Source organism: Diabrotica virgifera, chromosome 6, assembly GCF_917563875.1.
Source record: "Diabrotica virgifera virgifera chromosome 6, PGI_DIABVI_V3a".
In the NCBI taxonomy this organism is placed as follows: domain Eukaryota; kingdom Metazoa; phylum Arthropoda; class Insecta; order Coleoptera; family Chrysomelidae; genus Diabrotica; species Diabrotica virgifera.
Window position 1 is genome coordinate 137321439 of NC_065448.1, and position 19556 is coordinate 137340994.

Consider the following 19556-nt stretch of genomic DNA (forward strand, 5'->3'; position numbering starts at 1 on the left):
TTTAATTTCGTTAATACGTTATCGCAAAACAGCCTGCAAAACGTCCAAAATGTCCGTTTTTTGCAATTGCGTTATTTATTGTAAAAATAACTTTTATGTATTTTTTAAGGCTTTAAAATGAAGATCTTTCAATACTTAACATAAAAAAATTGTAGTGTCCGATTTGTGAACTTGTTGCTTAGATATTATAATTTGTTTATCCCAAGAGGTCAAATGTCCAAGGCTATAACTTTAAAAAAAATCGTACAGAGTTAATCCAAGATCCACTCTCGTTCTAGAGACTTATATTTTCATATTCTGATGTAAATAAAGGCGTATAACATTTTTCAACCTCTTATTTCGGGTTTGAAAATAAGGGGGCAAATTTCGTTATAAACATTAAGAACTGAAGCCGCCCCTGTACATCCTATGAGTTTCTAACTTACAGATTATTGTTGCTGAAGCCAAAATAAAGATTCAAAGCCAAATAAAAATATTCTACGACCAACTGAAGCCGAGATAATTGTTTTTGTTTTCTTAAATCGTAGTGACTTTATTTATAACAATTAAGAAATTATTTCACAGTCATTGACTAAAGAAAGGCTGATATTATCTTAAAATAAAAATTATTTTGATCGAAAGTTACATCTAATTATTAAAAATGATTTTTAAAATGTAGTGGAGATTTATTTTTCGTTTCGACTGTGATTTATTGTGTCGGTTGCCCTTAGCAACGGCTAGCAACTTATAATACATTGAATCACGATTGACATGAAATTTGGCAAACACATAGATAATATGTTAAAGAATAAAAATGATATTGGGCCTCTGTGTGCTTTTGTCCTAGGGGTGAGTTTCACCCCTTATAAGGGGTGAAAAAATATATGTTCAAAATAAGTTCGGAAATGGATAAAACGTCTAATTCTAAGCACCTTTTCTTCTATAGCATTTTTTCACCAAGTTAATACCTTCCGAGTTATTTTCGAGTAAATACCTTCATTTTTCAACAACAAAAAAGTCACGTTTTTAGGCGGTTTTTGACAAATAACTCAAAAAGTAAGTATTTTATTGAAAAAAAGAGATTTAACAAAAATATAGCAAATTAAAAATTGAAAAAAATGGTGTACGCGTGAAATCTCTAGACCTAATAGAAACAAAGTTCTAGCTAATGAAAAAGAGGTTCATATCCGTCACATTTCAAAGTGAATTATTTCAACGTAAAATTACCGAAAAATTATGCACTTTTTGGAGAAAAATCATTTTAACTTTTTTAAAGTGTTTAAAAAAATATTTATATCTGTTTTAAAAAAAAGTTTATAGCATCAAAAGTAAGCAAGTTACGCTGAAAATAAAGTTGATCTTTTTTTTGGTAAAAAAACTCGGGAAAGTCACCCCCTAATTAGCATCAAAAATGAAATTAATCAATTGTACTTCAATGTTGTTTTACTCCTGTATGTGTCGTTTATGTCTGTAAGTTTCATCGGTTCAAAGTGCTTATTTTTGAAGGGGCAGTAGTTAAAAGGACTTGAACTAGTCAATAATTACGAGTGTATGCAAATTTAGAACAGCCATATCTTAACAAATTTTTGCCCTCCAAAAAAAAGCAAAAAATCCAAAATATTCAAAACAGCAAAAACTATTTTTTTTACTCTGTGATTTTTGGTCACATTAATAAATTTTAAGTTATTTAGAAAAACATATTTTTTTTAAATTAAAAATTAAAACAGATTTACTTTAAAACCAATTTTTTTAAATAAGCGCTTTGAACCGATGATACTTACAGATCATATAAATAATACATGAAAAAGTAACTTGTGAGGCGGTAATGATTAATTTGATTTAAGATGGTAATTAGGGGGTGACTTTCCCGAGTTTTTTTACAAAAAAAAAGAGATCAACTTTATTTTCAGAGTAACTTGCTTACTTTTGATGCTATAAACATTTTTTAAAAACAGATATACATTTTTTTTAAATACTTTAAAAAATGATGTTTCTCCAAAAAGTGCATAATTTTTTGATTATTTCACGTTGAAATAATTCACTTTGAAATTTGACGGATATGAACCTATTTTTTATTAGCTAGAACTTTGTTTATACTGGGTCTAGAGATTTCATGCATACATAACTTTTTTCAATTTTTAATTTGCTATATTTTTATTAAAACCCATTTTTTCAATAAAACACTTATTTTTTGAAGTATTTGTCAAAAACCGCCTAAAAACGTGTTTTTTGTTGTTAAAAAATGAAGGTATTTACTCGAAAATAACTTGAAAGGTATTAACTTGGTGAAAAAATGCTATAGAACGAAAAGTGCTTAGAATTAGACGTTTTATCCATTTCCGAACTTATTTTGAACATATATTCTTTCACCCCTCATAAGGGGTGAAGCTCACCCCCAGGACAAAAGCACACAGAGGCCTAATATCATTTTTATTCTTTAACATGTTATCTATCTGTTTGCCAAATTTCATGTCAATCCAAGCGGTGCTTTAAAATTTAAAGCAAAAACCGTGATACAATGTATTATAAGTTGCTAGCCGTTCCTAAGGGCAACCGACACAATAAATCATAGTCGTAACGAAAAATAAATCTTCATTACATTTTAAAAATCATTTAAAATAATTAAAGGTAATTTTCGGTTAAAATAATTTTTATTTTAAGATAATTTAAGTCTTTCTTTAGTCAATGACTGTGAAATAATTTCTTAATTGTAATAAATAAAGTCACTACGATTTAATAAAACAAAAACAATTATCTCGGCTTCAGTTGGTCGTAGAAATTTTTGATTTAATTTTGAATCTTTATTTTGTCTTCAGCAACAATAACCTGTAAGTTAAAACTCGTAGAATGTACAGGGGCGGCTTCAGTTCTAAATGTTTAAAACGAAATTTGCCCCCTTATTTTCAAACCCGAAATAATAGGTTGAAAAATGTTATATGCATTTATTTACATCAGAATATGAAAATATAGGTCTTAATAAGGAGAGTGGATCTTGGATTAACTCTGTACGATTTTTTTTCCAAAAGTTATAGCCTTAGACATTTGACCTCTTGGGATAAACAAATTATAATATCTTAACAACAAGTTCACCAATCGGGCACTACAAATTTTTTTTATATTTAGTATTGAAAGATCTTCATTTTAAAGCCTTAAAAAATACATAAAAGTTATTTTTACAATAAATAAGGCAATTGCAAAAAACGGCCATTTTGGACTTTCGCAGGCTGTTTTGCAATAACGTGTTAACGAATTTAAACTTGCCATAGCTCAAATTGTAGGTGTTTTAATTTACTACAATTTTCTATTTAAAAGTTTTTCTCTAAAATGAATATCGTAAGCTGGAAAATTAAAAATCTTTAAAAATTGTAAATTTAACAAATGAAAATCGTCATAAATAAAAAACCGCACAAAATTTTTAGTTACATTTTAGTATAAGTTATTCCTGGCATCGTCCTTTACAACACCTGATAGGTTTCAATAATTCCTGAATTATATCACGTTTTTTCACCCACAGCCTGGGGTAACAAAACAAGTAAAAACTTCGTTTGTATAATGGTATAAAAAGTTTATTGAAAAACTATTAAAAAGTCATCCAAAAGGATTCGCAAAAGTTTTCAATCTAGATCAGATCATCTTCAGTGCTTTCTGCATAGTACATGAAACTAGCGACCTTATAGAATAGGTGATATCGAGAAATATGATTTACATTTTTAAAAACTGATGTTAGTAGTGACTCTAAGTCGATGTTAAATGATAAATTTATGAGTGCTCAAAGGGCAACATGATTCACCGCTCGATGGTAACGTGTGGTACTTGCCAGTTCGATGGACACAGACCAACCTAGGTTGGTCACCTAGGTTGGTCACCTAGTTGAATCACCTAGGTGAATCATGTTGCCCTTTCAGCACTCTCAAATTTATCGTTTAACATCGACTCGAGTCGCTACTAACATCAGTTTTTAAAAATGTAAATCATATTTCTCGATGTCACCTATTCTATAAGGTCGCTAGTTTCATGTACTAAGCAGAACGCACTAAAGATGATCCGATCCAGATTGAAAACGTTTTGCGAATCCTTTTGGATGACTTTTTTTTATAGTTTTTCAATAAACTTTTTATACCATTATACAAACGAAGTTTCACTTGTTCTGTATGATTAATATTTTATTGATATCTTCGTCTGAATATTTGCTTAACCTGTTTCTGGTGTTCTCTTTGACAAGTTGTAATACTTGACGACGGGAAATTATCAAAAATTATCGGGTATAATATGTAACGTTACAATGTTCCATCTCCTTTCTGTAATTCATCCTTTTGTCTTCCTTTGTGTTTTACTTCTCATATATAGATTTTCTCTTTATTTTGTTTCTTTGACATTTGAGTTAATTTTCGTTCGAAGTCTTTTTGTTTTAGTTAACATTTCATTCTGCAGTCTTTCCATTCAAATTAAGTTCCCATTCGCTATGCAAAAATTAAGTTCCGCACTTCAATTGTTCTAGCTCCTGTCCTATTCCCTTAACGTACTTCAAATAATAATTTTCTGAATCCTGAACTATTTATTGTAATTAGCGAGCATTAAATATTCGTCAGTACTAGTTTTTCTCCAATATGTTAACCACTTAAAAATGAGTGCCTTCGGAAAATTTGCTCTCTTTTGAATAAAACTTGAAATAAGTAAAACCAATGTAATATTATCTGTAACAAGAGGTGTTTCCCAACTTAGTTGGGTCGCTGGGGAGAGCCCATGTACCAGGCTATATCAATCAAATACCATCTAGCCGCCGTAGTGCACCGGTGACCATGAAACTACAGTAAGGGCCTGCACCCGAACACCTCCACCTTCAGTCGACAGAGGCCACGTGGAGCCGAAGTCCCTCCAAGACCTGAAGACAGCAACGGAGATCCCTCGACGCCTCGACGGTCGCATAAGATAAGTAGCCTCTTGCAGTCAGGTGTTCGCAAAGTGCTACTGAAGGAACTATTTCCTTGACAATAAGTTTTTATTTTTTTTTGTTAATAAATTTCAATTTTCCTTTATTCAGTATTTTGAATGGCGATAATGTGTATTTAATTTATTTAATAAGGTCAATAAATGAAGATGTGAACCTTTCGAATTTTCTTGGTTAACCTCCTTGGAAGAGTGATTCATTGTTGCACAGCGCAGAACCTACGCCAGGCTAAGCTAGCCAATAACCTTTGTAAGGGTTACACTGGGTTACAAATATCACAAGAGGGTGAGAATAAATTGAAAATAATGCGACAGTTTTTCGAAAATTTGTTGTCTGGAATAGACACGAGAGCCCGCAGGGCTCGAGTGGCTATTGCCCAATGACAACAAATTTGAGTAAAAATGAAGCATTATTTTCTTATTTATTCTTACTGTCGTGTGATATTCGTAAGATGATTTTTTTATACACACATACAAAAATTAAGTCTTAGTAACATTAATTTTATTGTATTAAGTATATTACAAAAGATAACAGAACATGACAAGAGAACTAAGAACTAAGAAGATGACAAGAGGACTAAGAATGTATAAAAAATCAAAATGAATGAAAGCTTTTAACATGAAAAACACAATTATTAAAAATATTTTGTCCACGATTAGTGGACATTGCAATATTGGACTGCTTTGTTGTGTTAAGAATTGGAACTTCCCGTTTTTCTCTTAAATTATTAATTATATTTAAGATGTTGATTATCCAGTTGAAGGTACGGTTTTAATGATCTTGATGAACTATGGCCTGTGATTTTTATAATTTCTTGTTCATTAACACCTTTTTTGGCAAGATGGGAAACTGCAGTTGACCGTGCAGAATGATTTGTTATTTTAACTTTTTTTAGTATCTATTCCTATTTTCTCAGCTGACTCTTTCATCCACTTCGACATGGTATTTATACCAAGCGGCATATTTTTGTACCATCCCGAAGAACCCGGTATATCCCAAGCAAGGTTTACAGTTAAAAAATTAAATTGAATTTTTGCTAAGTAAAGTATTCTTACTTGCATTTGCTGTAATTTCTATGTTTATTTCTTCCACGGATGCAGAATCAAAGCGTTTACTTTCGTTCATTTTATTAAATGTGACAGTTGTCAAAACTAGAAAACGTCACAGTATAATAAGCGGTTGTCATGAAACAGAAACAATCTACTTAAAAAAATTCTCACCGTAATTTTCTACAGTAGATAATTCTCAGTATTATTTTAATCTGATTGGACAGAATTAAAGACGTGATCAAATATCTTACTATACGATTGGAAGTTAAAATCATTAAAAAATAATCAGTAGTAATTGCACAAGAGCTCTAAAATTCTATATTAATTTTAGAGATCGAGTGCAATTTGTTGCGATTATTTCATGAATAAAACTGTCCAAAACCAAAATTTTATTGTAATTTATTTATGTAAGTACAAATTTGTACAATTAAACACACAGTTATTATAAATATTTGACGGTTGAAAGTCATCACTTCTATAATTTTTAAAACATTAATTGTCATTAATGCCACTGAATATATTTTTCATAGTAACGAAGGGCATCTGACGTAATATACTTGACGACGGGAAATTATCAAAAATTATCAGCTTAATTTGTATTTCTGTAGCTTTCTATTGGTCAGAATCTCCTATGAATGAAATAATCGCTGTAATTTTTATTTCTGTACCTTTCTATTGGTCAGAATTTCTATGACTGTAATAATCAAATACATAATACATACAAATATTTGGAAATATCATCACCAAAAAAGATAAATTATTAAGACTAGTAGAAGACTTCTATACAGAAGTATATAACAGCCAACAAAACCACGATGAGCCACTAGAAAATTCAGGAAAAAGATTAGTCAACCAACTATCAGAACTGATGCCTGATATATCAACAGACGAAATAAAGAACGCACTGAGGAAAATGAAAAGAAATAAAGCTCCGGAAGAAGACAATATCGTTATAGACGCAGTAAAGATTGGAGGAGACAGACTTTTAATGAACATAAAAGAACCATAATTAATTTATTTATAAGAAAATTAAACGACATATTTTTTCCAATTGTAGACTTTATTAGATAAACTTACCACAAGTGTACCTTTTAATGTTTTAAATGCAAATATTTCCATTTGATGGCTGTATACTTATTTAAACAATCTTTGTTTAAACAAATTAAGCATTCTTGTTGTAATAAATAAATAAATTTATTATAACAACACCAAAGCAACGTTGACATTTAGTCATGCATTAGTTAGCTTGCTCAAATGATAATAAAGGACATGAACATGTGATGGGAAAGGAGGGAATCGGAGAGAGAAACGACAATGGAAATCGATTAATCGAATTTTGTGAGCAAAATGAACTTTTAATAGGCGGAAGCATCTTTAAACATAAGCGGATACATAAGGAAACATGGAAATCACCGGGAGGGAGATACAAGAATCAAATAGACCACATAATAATTGAATATAAATGGAGAAGCTGGCTGCAAGATGTCAGGAGCTTAAGAGGTGCTGATGTGGGATCAGACCACATGCTAATCAAAGCGAGACTAAAAATGAAATTAGCCAGAGATAAAAACCAAAAAATCAGCAGAAGGAACAAGTACAACGTTGATGCCCTAAAACAAGAATGTATAAGAAATAAATTTAGTGAGAAACTGGCAATTAACCGAACAGTATCACAACAAACTGGAGAGTCAGTCGAAGAAACATGGAAATATTTTAAAGAAGTGATGATGAATACAGCAAAAGAAACAATCGGATTAAAAAGAAGACAAAATAAAAAATGGATTACCAAAGACACTCTACTACTGATAGAAGAAAGAAAAAAGATCAAAGAAGAAATTCTACAAAAGGAAGGATCGGAAGAAGAGAGGACACTTGAAAGGAAATACAAGGCAAAAAACGCAGAAGTAAAAAAACAAGCCAGAAAAGATAAAAGAAACTATATAAATGAGATGCTACATATATCAGAAGAAGCAGCGAAAGAAAACGACTTACGAACACAATATACAATCATACGAAACTTAACAGGAAAAGCACAACGAAATATACGAGAAGTAAAGGATAAACAAGGAAATAGAATAAAAAATGAGAAAGAAATAATACAAAGATGGAAGGAATACTTCGAAGAGATATATGCTAAGCATGAAATAACTCAAATCATAGAAGATGAAGTAGAATCACCAGAGCTAGAAGTGAATATTGGAGAAATTACAATGGAAGAAATTGGAAACACTCTAAAACTACTAAAAAATGGCAAAGCCGCAGGAATCGACAATATACCCATTGACATAATAAAAGCAGACACCGAGCAGTCAGTAGAGATGCTACATACACTTTTGAATAAAATATGGACGGACGAAGAATTGCCAAAGGAGTGGAAAGAGGGATTGATTATAAAAATACCCAAAAAAGGAGACCTGAGCAAATGCAACAATTGGCGTGCAATAACACTACTAAGTGCCACATCCAAAGTGCTGACCAAAATCATTTTGGAAAGATTGAAGCCGGAACTAGATAAAAAACTGAGAAACAACCAAGCAGGCTTCCGTTCCAACCATTCCACTATTGATCACATTTGCACCCTTAGAATTATCTTGGAACAAACAAATGAATGGAATAAAGATATAGATGTGAGTTTTATCGACTTCGAAAAGGCCTTTGACCGTGTAAATAGGGCACAGATGTGGAAAATCCTTAGATTATATGGGATACCACAAAAAATCATAAACTTTATTAAACTCTTCTACGAAGGATACAAAGCCAAACTAGAACATTCAGGTGAAGTAACAGAAGAGATATCCATAGAAAGTGGAGTCAAACAGGGTTGTGTACTATCCCCTACCCTATTTCTTATTATGATAGATTGGGTAATGAGGAAAGTAATCGACGATCGAACAGGCATCAGGTGGAACCTTTTCAAACAGCTAGAAGATCTCGAATTTGCAGATGACATCTGCCTTATAACTGAACACCGAAATCATATGCAAGCAAAAATTGACAAATTGGCACAGTACTCCGACACGATCGGACTTCGAATAAATACAGAAAAAACTAAACTTCTAAAAAATAATAACCATCCAAATAATAAAATAATGATAAACGGTAAAGAAGTAGAAGAGGTAGACAAGTTCACATATCTGGGATCTGTCATGGAAAGGAGCGGGGGGTGTAAAAAGGATATACAGACGAGAATAACAAAGGCGCAACACGCATTCAACGCTTTAAATAAAATTTGGCAAACAAACGAAATATCGGAAATAACAAAAATTAAAATCTTTAACAGTTGCATTAAAAGTATACTGCTCTATGGAGCAGAAACATGGAAACAGGACGAAAATACAACTAAAAAACTACAAACATTTGTAAACAAATCTCTAAGAAAAATCCTAAAAATATACTGGCCAAATAAAATAACTAATACAGAACTATGGGAAAGGACAAAGCAAACTAACGTATCTACTACAGTCAAGGAAAAAAAATGGAAATGGATCGGCCACACTTTAAGGAAAGACCAAAGCAGCATAGCAAGACAAGCACTTGAATACCAACCAGAGGGAAAAAGAAAGAGGGGCAGACCAGACAACAGCTGGAAAAGAACAACAACGAGAGAACACGAAAAAATTGGACTAAGATGGGGCGAAGTCAAAAAGAGAGCAAAAGATAGAAGAGAGTGGAGGGAATTAGTTCACAATTTATCCAGAGAATAAAAACAAAAGAAGATGCGCTGTCCCGGCCAGACAGCAATCTTACACTTTTGGCCAAGAAACGCATAAGCGCCCAATACTCCACAAGGAGGGATGGAACGAGAGAGAGAGAGAGAGTTAGCTTGCTCTACTAGAGTTACTTGGGAACAAAAAAAAAATGAAGAAAGTTGCTCCATGTGAAGCCGAGAAAATGCATTTTTTAAACATATACCGATTTTGAACTTTGAGATTCCATTTCTCCAACCTAATTTTTGATTGGAATTTTGGTATTTTTGGCAATTTTCCACTCGTAATATTGATAGTTTTTATTATTTTAATATATTTTATGATTTTTTTAAAGATTTAAAAATTTGTGTGGATAAAGAAGAGCGAAATAAAAAGGTATGGTATAAATCTATGGTTCACTTTACCAAATTTTTAATTCATAGTCAAATTTGATTTTTTTATAAAAAACTAAATAATCGTGTGGGAAAAAAAAATAAATATGTCATTTTAATTGCCTATTTGTCTTATTTGTAAAATTAATATTAGAGTTTTCAAAAAGCGTATACAGGTTGAAATTTTTTCTAAGATCCAAACGATCTAATTTTTTAAAGCCGGACCTGATTTTTTTCTAGTTTGAATAAATCAGTTGATTAGGTGGTAATAGTGTAACGATTGACCAAAATAAGAGACACATCGATCTGACCGTTTAAAAATTATGACGAATATAATTTCTGTCAAAATGCGAAACTCGCCCTGTATATTATTAAACAATGGGAGCAGACACTTTTTAATGGTCATTTGTTATTCCCCATAGGGGCCTCTATACGAGGTAGGAGTATGTACAGTTCCTCATGACTCACCCTGTATGTTAGCTCTTCTTCGTCAAATGCTAAATATTGTAGTCTCAAAGTCAAGAGACGGGAAAACTATGCATTTTTTGAGGATAATAAGCTATAAGCTATATTTGAGCTATTGATAATTATAACTTGTAATAACATGCAAAAACCACCTCTACCAACCTTTCAAAGTCAGCTCTTTTGCGACTGAGAACATTAAATGGATTCAATTATCAATAGCCTTATAGATCTTGTAAATACCTACAAAATTCATTTTTACCAAACTTTCTAAGATAAAAAATAAAAATAAAATAAAAAAAATAATAAAAATAAATAAAAAAAAGGAGAAATCCAATTGGAAGCATAATAATGTAAGTTAGCGGTGTTTTTAAGTCGTTGGCCTTATTCATTCTTCTTTATTTATGTATGAATAATAGATCCTAGAAGTTTGACTGGCTTAGAATGATTAGTTTTTAAAAAACTGGAGTTAAAAGCGAATTATTGTAGTTTGGTAAAAAATACAATTTTCTTCAGAATAGAAAGATTAGCATCAAAGATACAAAAAAAAAATGTTTAAATATTAAATTGTAGGTTATTTAATTCCCAAGAAGTTGGTTTGAAAAAATTTTTGCTACGGTAAAAATTGAGTGAAACGTAAATGAGTAAGTAATCGAAAAAAATTGAATTTTTCGATATAAAACTAACACATTCGATAGCGAATAAATCGAAAACTATTAATTTTAGCAACAAAATTTATAAAACATTTTTTGCTTAGAATGAATGTTTTTATGAACTTTTGCGGTCAAAATATAATAAAAAACTTCCACCCCCGAGATGGGGTGGCAACCACTCCCATGGTAAAAGCGCCTTTCGGCATCACATAGATTTTGATCCTTGGACTATCTACTACTTATTCTCAAATTTTCAAGCAAATCGATCCATTCTGTAAAAATTGCTAGGTCAAAAAAGCTTCGGTTCCTGGACTATAATGATTGCTGAGATATTATATTTGTTTATAAACCAAAAAGTTGTTTATAATTTAAAAATATACCTGAGCGCCGCTTAAATAGTCCAATTTAAAATCTGTAAAGTACATTAGATAGGTATAGTGCATTTTTATACAAAAATCGTTGTTATTCTTATGTATCATAATTATTATGGTTATTATAGCGATCGTAAATGTTTAATTAACAATTTAATTATTACTAAACTGTTTATTCAATAATTTTCATCGGCTTCTGGAATTATAATATATATCAAAAGGGCTTTTATGTCACCAAGTTATTTAATTATTAATGAATAATTACTAACCTTAAATTTTAGTTGAAAATCAAAGATTTTGTTGGAAATACCCGCATTTTCCGAGGAAAGTGTTTATCGAAGTAAATCTGAAAAATAGGTCTCTATGCAAAATTTAATTACGGTGAATTTTTATTTAGGTGTTTTTGGTGTAAAGTTAAAATCTTTGAAGTTAAAGAGCAATAATTGGAAAAAGCATGATTTGGGGGCGCCATTTTGTCGCCAGAGTAAAATATAACTACTTGCGCATAAAATCCAAATTCCCAACTACAATCAAACTGACGAACTACAAAGAAAAATCACCTTAGCATGGACTGCATATGGAACTCTATCAGACATCTTCAAGAGCAACATGCCAAATGATCTGAAAAAGAAGGCGTTCGACTAATATGTGCTTCCAGTCATGACTTACGGCGCCAAAACATTATCGTTGACCCAGGCCACAGCAACCAAACTTAGCGTGGCCCAAAGAAGAATGGAACGGTCACTACTTGGACTCTTGGACTGACTCTCAGAGACAGGGTTAGAAACGAGAAGGACAGGCCTCACAGATGTCACAGAGCGAATAGCATGGCTGAAGATAGACTACCTATACGATGGACAGACAACGTCAAAAGGGTTGCTGGGAATTGGTTGCAGGAAGCCGAAGACCGACAGTAGGTACTGGAAGAAATTAGGGGAGGCCTATGTTCAACTTTGGATGCAGAAGGTTGGATGATGATCATAATGAATACAAATATACTCGTAGAGTATTATAAACCAGAAGCTATTATAGATCTAGATTTTTTTAGACACTTTTTGCCTGTATCTCTATTTAAGTTAAGAAAGGGGTTGGAAGCCACGTGTTTCCCAGCATTGTGTTATTAAGATTGAAAAGCATTTAAAAAAAATTTGATTTGGTTTTAATTTTAGAGTAAATATACACGATAACTTCTTTTACAGGTTCTTTCAACTAGAGCTTATATTATATAATTGCCCAAGGCTTTTTCTTCTTTATTAGGTAACATCGAGATTCGACATCCAAATGTTTGTGTACGTTCCAATTAAACTATTATTGTGGTACCATTAGTTAAACACAGTTTTTTAAAGCTTTTTTGCCTCTTAGTCTTTTTTTATGTCACCTTTTATCGAGATGTGGCTTCTTTTTCGAAATATACCTAAAAATGTAAGTTATAAATAAATTTTCAGATTATTAACAGGTGTCTATAATCATACTTAACCATATACAAAAATTTGTGGTGGATTCGACAAATATTTAAAATATCTCGATGATAAACACTGGCTTATCAAAAAAGTACTAAGAGGCAAAAAAGTTTTAAAACCATTGTGTTTAACTTATAATGGTGTCACAATAATAATTTAATTGGAATGTACAAAAAAAGTTTGGGGGGCTTTAAGGGAACAAAACACCCATAAAGTTTTTATGGGGTGGACAAATTTCACTTTAATTTTTTTTAAGATGTTGCTGCCATATAAAATCTACATGTCCATTTTTAATAAAAAATCGTTTTCGATAAGTATATGAAAAAAAATCGATTTTAATTTTGTAATTTCAAAGGGCTGAACTTTTTTTGTGTGCACTATTGTATATTATAGGTGAAGTTCAATCAACCTATTTTTGACCCCAGAATCTGTGGTATAAATTATGACCAATCTTTTCAGGACACCCTGTATATTTTATAGGAAATAATTTTATTTATGGAAATTCAATCAGATTCAACATTTGAATTAAAAAATATTAAAATTTACTAAAATATTTTATTTACTGAAATCTCAAATGTGAATCTGTGTTTATCACGCACCAATTCAATTTGTAAGTATCAGGGGGCGTAGCTCAGATGGTAGAGCGCTCGCTTAGCATGCGAGAGGTACCGGGATCGATGCCCGGCGCCTCCAAAACTTTTTGTTTATTAACACTGATTTCATTTTTATAAAATTAATTTATTTATTTTTTATGTTTAATTATTTTCTTTAACCTTATAAATTAACTAAGTTCGACTATATAACTGCTTATGCGTGTTATAAGGTTATTTAATATTCATTTAATAATAATGGATTTTGTGGTATTTTTAAGGTATTTTGAGAAAGCTGAGAAAAATTATTATTATTAAAATGTGTAGTATTATTATATATTAAGCCTGCTCAGTACTCATGCTATCATTATTTTGTCCGATAGGGATTCTTGTTATTGTTCTGTTGTTGATTAAGATGAATGTACTCGTACACTTAAAAATCCATAATCATCGACATTATGTCGCTGAATTCACTTTTTATATGTAAATTAGGTATATGTATGTCTTCATAAATACTTTTATACCATTTTGTAAGTGGCTTTTTTTCAAATGCCTTATATTTTATAGTAGTGGAGTCACTGAAGGTTTTCACCTCCGATTTCGTTGAACCTCCATCGATTTTCATGAAAATTGGTGAGTAGTTAGAAGATACTTCAAGGAACAAAAGTGACATGATGCCAACTTGAGCTTTTACCCTGGGGGTGGACGCCACCCCTTCTCGGGGGTGAATTTTTTTATTAAAAATAATACCAGAAATCGATAGAGGGGCAACTTCTAAGCAAAATTTGTTATATAAAGTTATTAATACTTTTTGAGTTATTAAATATCAAAGTTTTTATTTTTTCTTAAAAAAATGCATGTTTTAAATCGGTTTTTCACGTATTACTCAAAAACTATAACCTTTTGTAAAAAAGCTATTATTACCAAAATTAAAGATAATAAAAAATTTAATACACTTCCCACTTAAAGAATAAACTAATGTTATTTGAAAGTGAGTTATGGGTTATTAAATGTATATTTTTTTCGACGAGTACTTAAATCTAAGTATTCAAGCGTACATAACGGGAAAACGATGCATTTTATATAATATACTTGTTAAGCACTTGTCAAAGTACTTCGGAATACCTATCGAGTGAGCTCCAGTAGAAGTTAATAGCATCAAAATTAAGTAAGTTATGATGAAAATAAGAGAACCCTTTCGATTTTTTTAGGAAAATGTGAAAAATAAAACATACGCCTTTTCCACAAAAATTAAAATTTGTAGTAATCCTCACAAGAATTTCTTTCGGTTAACATAGTTAATGATTTCAACAATTTTGACCAGCTTAGAATGCATATTTTTGAAAAAAAAAAGATATAATTTAAAAAAATCAGACTTTTTAAAATTATCGTACTCTTCATTTTCTTTTGATAATACATAACTCCAAAAATACTCAATATATGTAAAAAATCATATATAACTAAATTTTAGTTATTTCTGTTCCAAATACTTTTTCCATTTTACTATTTCCGTAGAGTAAAAAATAACCGAGATAGAAACGTTTAATATTTCAATTTTGCTGCGAGAACCATGTAACCGGGGCCATTTAACCTTTTATTTTTAAAAAAGTAAGAGGTTTAAAAGACTAATTTTGACGTTTTTTAATACATATTGGAATCAACTTTTAATTAGTTTTTATGTGAACCTTATATCTTAAACATTAACGGAGTTATTTACAAAAAAACAATAACATTTTTTGGAAAAATTTTTACAAGATACATTTTGAAACATTTTTGGTGCATATATTTTAATTCTGTCAACTTGTTCAAGGACTTATTTGATAGATATTTCTATGAACTTGACAAATGTTTAATAAGTTTATGTTATAAAATGCACCATTTCCCGGTATTTAAGCTTGAATACTTAGATCTGGGTACTCGACGAAAGAAATATACATTCAATTACCTATAACTCACTTTTAGTTAACATTGAAAGGTTTTTCTAGTAAAGAGTTTATTTGATTTTTTATTAGCCTCAATTTTGATAATTATAACTTTTTTGCAAAAACTTATAGTTTTTGAGTTATTTATGAAAAATCGGATAAAAACATACATTTTTCGCACGAAAAATTAAAATCTTTGATCTTTAATAACTCAAAAAGTTTTGATTTATTTTAATAAATTTATATAACAAGTTTTGCTTATAATTTGTCCCTCTATCGAATTGTGGGGTTATTTTTAATAAAATAATTTTCACCCCCGAGGAGGGGTGGCATCCACCCTTAGGGTAAAAGCGCAAGTTGGCACCATGTCACCTTTGTTCCTTGAGATATCCTCTAACCACTCACCAATTTTCATGCATATCGATGGAGGTTCAACGAAATCGGAGGTAATAGCTCATATCCACCTTCAGTGACTGCACTATAGGTATATAGTATCACTGATGATGGTCCGATAGGACAGAATACGTTTTGAACAATTTTAAAAGGCTTTTAGATATTTTCATAATTTTATAAATTAAATACCCACCGATATTATTTTATTGAACCACCATTGATCATAATGAAAATTACATTTTATATTTGATTTATTGTTTTGATTTCCAATCAGGAAATCGTTTTCAAAAAATTAAGAAAAATAGTGAACAATCATGAAAAACCAGCAAAAATGGCTTGAAACAGAAAAACAAAAAATATAAAATGTAGTATTTATTCGAATAAATTGTAATTTAATCCTGTTTATTAAAGTTAAACATGTCACAAGAAAAAAGTTAAAAATTTATCGTGAGATCCGATCTGTCATAAAAAAGTTTTCAAGGGGGCGTAGTTCAGATGGTAAAGCGCTCGCTTAGTATGCGAGAGGTACCGGCATCGATGCCCGGCGCCTCCACACATTTTTAACAGTTATTTTATTTGAATTCTCATCTCTATTATAAATTTTAGTCTATGGTTTTCGACCATATTTAATTACATATTGAAAAATGTCTTTTTAGGCCAGGCTATATCGTCGTCCCCGTTAGTTAAATTATTCTAATTCAGTACCTGTTCCTGTACTGTTCCTGACAATCAGGCCAGGAAAAGTATACTTTCGGTAGAGGTAGGTGGAAAAAAATGATTTTTGTGAATTTGTTTAAAAAAAACTTGTTTAAACAATTTTTTGACCACGGTACCGCCTGGCACCCTGTGGATTTCTTATAAAGACTTCTTTTTGAGTAAGTTTGTGCAAAAAAATCGAAATGGAATCATTTACGTAACCTAACGGGGGCGACGATACAGCCTGGACTAGTTGCATTTTAAGGAGAAATATTATATTAGAATTAAAATTACCATAAACGTAACAAATTATAATTTAAACTGCTTTAATGCAAAGTTGGAGATAATTACCTGCGTACATGAGGGAACCAGAATATAATAAACAAGTTTGATGCTGTTTATCTAGGTGTCATTAAATTTTATTCAGGTTTAATAAGCACATCAAACTATAACACACGAATTTCGTAATTTAAAACATACAACTTTGGTAAACTTTTGATTAAAATTAAGTCCTGAATGTCTGACCAGATCATTGATTATAACTTATAACCCATAATACATAAAACTTATTACGTACTTAAACGTACGTAATAAGTTTGACCATATTTTTCTCTTTATATCTTTATTTTTCGTAATTAAATTAAACACCTAAAGCTCTGTTTTGTTTTAGGTAAGTACTGATGAAATGATGCAACTTCAATAATTGTAAGTACCCTTCTGGTGTTCATATTATTATACTTAACAATGTCATAAATTTAGTGTACTAGCTAACTATTAAATTTTATTAGTATGTTTTTAATTAGTAATTATTACGTATTTTGTAGTTATGCCGATTTTTATTAAACAAATAATTGCTCTGACATACAATACACCTCTTGTAAACTATAATTCTATAAAAATTCTTAAAACTAGCCCCTGTTCTCCTACCCACTATACCCGATCATACATTTAGTATTTGTAGTCTTTGAGTATAGTTTTCACGTATCCTGTGTAGGTTTACCTCACTCCAATACCTGAAATTTTGGCAATTTACATACATTCCCACATATAGTCCGTCCGCTATAACTTTTCCCATGCGGTACGATTCATTTTCGATCAAATTAAGTCAAAACATAAATTGAAACGAACGTCGATGTGTATATACATTTTGTGTACTGTATACTATATACTACACACATCGGCGTACGTTTCACTTTCTGTTTTGAATTAATTTGATTGAAAATGAATCGTACCGCATGGGAAAAGTTATAGCGGACGGACTATATATAGTCTAAATATTGCTTGGTCGGAAAAATATATCCTTGTTGACGAAGTTCTCGTCAGTTACTATACAGTGCTAGTCCAAAGTCCGTACCCCCCCTCTTATCTTTTGAACGGTTATACCTATAATACTGAAATTTGGAGGGAGGAAACAAACGGACGTAAGCTTCTTAACTAGTTATGACAGGTGACGTAATAGTGACAGATGACGTTACAGAGCCACTGTGACCGATAATTTTAAATAGGACCTTACGGCAAGTGATGCCTGGTTTGAAAGTTATTTAAAATACCTATTCAGTCATACTATTTTTTTGGGTTTAGGTTGATTTTGATTTTGGTGAATAAATTAAATAAATATAATATTTTAGTTTCGAATTTAATTAATAAAAATTCAAATGTCCGCCTATGGATTTTTTTTCAAAGAAGTTGACGTTTTTTAATTCTCTAGTAGTTTTTACGTCAACGCCAACCTGTTTGACAAGTAATCATAGGCGGGATTTTGAATTTTTATTAATTAAATGCGAAACTACAATTATATATTTATTTCATTTGTTCATCAAAATTAGCTTAAACTCAAACAAAATTAGTATGACTGAATAGATATTTTCAATACCTTTCAAAAGAGGTATCACTTGCCATAATGTCCCTCTTAAAATTAACGGTCACAGTGGCTCTGTAACGTCATCTGTCACTATTACGTCACCTGTCATGACTAGTTAAGAAGCTTACGTCCGTTTATTTCCTCCCTCCAAATTTCACTATTATAATTATAACCGTTCAAAAGATACGAGGGGGGTACGGACTTTTGACTAGCACTGTATAGTCGAGGAAATGAAGCTGAAAAAATGGCAAAACCTCGCAATTTTTTCGTCCAGCACCGATTTGTACAAAAATTTGGAATTAGGCTCATTACACCCTCTAGTTCATTTTCTATATTGAGCCGTTGTACGCTTTTGGTTTTTTAAGGGTGAAAACTACCCCTAATTGTAAAAAATTATAAAATAATTTTTTAAACTTTAATATTGTCAACATTTGGTTCTTATTAGCTACATAATAATTGTTTTATTCTTTAAGATATGCTATCATAATATTTCAACCATTAAAACCACCCTTGTTGGAGCTATATATAAAAAATTTACTTATCCTAAAAGAATAATTTCGGCTTGCATCGATTTACATAAAAATTTGGGATTAGGATCATCTCACCCTGTACTTCATATTCTATATCATGCTTAAGGGCGTTGATTATTTTTAGGGGTGTAAACTACCCCTTATTGTCAAACATTATATAAAAACATTGTAAACTTTAATATGGGTAAAATTTGGTTTTGATTGGTTAAATAATGATTGTTTTATACTTTAGGATATAATATCATATTTCAACCCTTAAAAACCGCCCTTAATAACATTACAGTTTTTATAAGTAGATATTTTAATAGATCTATACAGAAAAAAAAAGTAGAATTAAAGAATTAAAAAAACATTTATTTACACAAAAATACGAATTTAGAAATATGTACAAATACAAATAGTTTTTTAGTCATCTTCCAGTGTACGAACTGGTTCTGTGGGACTATACATACATTGAAAATTATCCATAAGCGGACTATTCGAATTTTTCGAAAAAAAAAAATTTGTTTTATAAACATAGCTCCTTCATTTTTGGCGATAAAAAGTTTTTTCAAAAAAGACTTT

The 19556-nt window shown here is 30.8% G+C and overlaps 1 protein-coding gene and 1 non-coding gene across 2 annotated transcripts in view; both read left to right on the plus strand.

The window, feature by feature from the left end:
• LOC114335329 (max-interacting protein 1-like) overlaps nucleotides 1-19556 on the plus strand; it is a 562552-nt gene that overhangs the window by 185739 nt on the left and 357257 nt on the right. The window lies entirely within an intron of this gene.
• Trnaa-agc (transfer RNA alanine (anticodon AGC)) lies at nucleotides 13621-13693 on the plus strand. The gene has a single exon. It is a non-coding gene; the product is annotated as a tRNA-Ala (tRNA).